Below are 282 nucleotides of genomic sequence, written 5' to 3'. Positions count from 1 at the left end.
GGGCGGGCGAGTGTGCGGGCGCCGGCGGCGCGGCCCGGTCCGCTCCCTCCCGCCGCTGCAGCCCGCGCATCAGTTTCAGGGATCCTGTAATCTGATCCCTCTGAGTCACGGGCCCTGAGTGACAGTTCTGATTTGGTTCAAGCGCGGGTGGGAGGAGAAAGAGAAAAGAAAGGAGCCCCCCGACCGTCAAGTCGACTTTCAGCGACCAGGGCCCGTCCAGGCCGAGCGGCCGGCTTGCAAAAGTTGAGCTCCGCTGCGCGCGGCCTTCGCGCTCCCCTCGGC

The sequence above is a fragment of the Microtus ochrogaster genome, unplaced genomic scaffold (assembly GCF_000317375.1).
Source record: "Microtus ochrogaster isolate Prairie Vole_2 unplaced genomic scaffold, MicOch1.0 UNK2, whole genome shotgun sequence".
Taxonomy (NCBI): domain Eukaryota; kingdom Metazoa; phylum Chordata; class Mammalia; order Rodentia; family Cricetidae; genus Microtus; species Microtus ochrogaster.
Note: the sequence above shows the minus strand (reverse complement) of the source record.